At 35.3% G+C, this 326-nt stretch overlaps 1 non-coding gene across 1 annotated transcript; it reads left to right on the top strand.

Annotated features, from left to right (window-relative positions):
- The first annotated feature begins 50 nt into the window (after positions 1-50).
- Trnaa-ugc lies at positions 51-122 on the top strand. The gene has a single exon. It is a non-coding gene; the product is annotated as a tRNA-Ala (tRNA).
- The last annotated feature ends 204 nt before the right edge of the window (positions 123-326 follow it).

The following is a 326-nucleotide window of genomic DNA, read 5'->3' as shown; positions in this document are numbered from 1 at the left end:
GTATATGATACTTACTCATAATGATATCTGGCACCATTAGGTGTTCAACAGGGGATATAGCTCAGTGGTAGAGCGCATGCTTTGCATGTATGAGGCCCCGGGTTCGATCCCTGGTATCTCCAGTATTTTTTGCCAATTGATTTTAAGATCATTTATGTTGATTCTTACATTGTATAATTTTTTGTAATATTGACTGTTTTAGGTAAGACTTTATTTTGAGTATTCTCACTTATGTATGTGAGATCTTCATCAACCCAACCACCAATTTAAGGATATTTTATAACAATTTTTATGAGGTCGATAAGGGTAGGTATTGGACGTTGTCA

Source organism: Diaphorina citri, unplaced genomic scaffold (genome assembly GCF_000475195.1).
Source record: "Diaphorina citri unplaced genomic scaffold, Diaci psyllid genome assembly version 1.1 scaffold91686, whole genome shotgun sequence".
In the NCBI taxonomy this organism is placed as follows: Eukaryota; Metazoa; Arthropoda; class Insecta; order Hemiptera; family Psyllidae; genus Diaphorina; species Diaphorina citri.
Note: the sequence above shows the minus strand (reverse complement) of the source record. Positions and strands in the feature narration are given on the sequence as shown.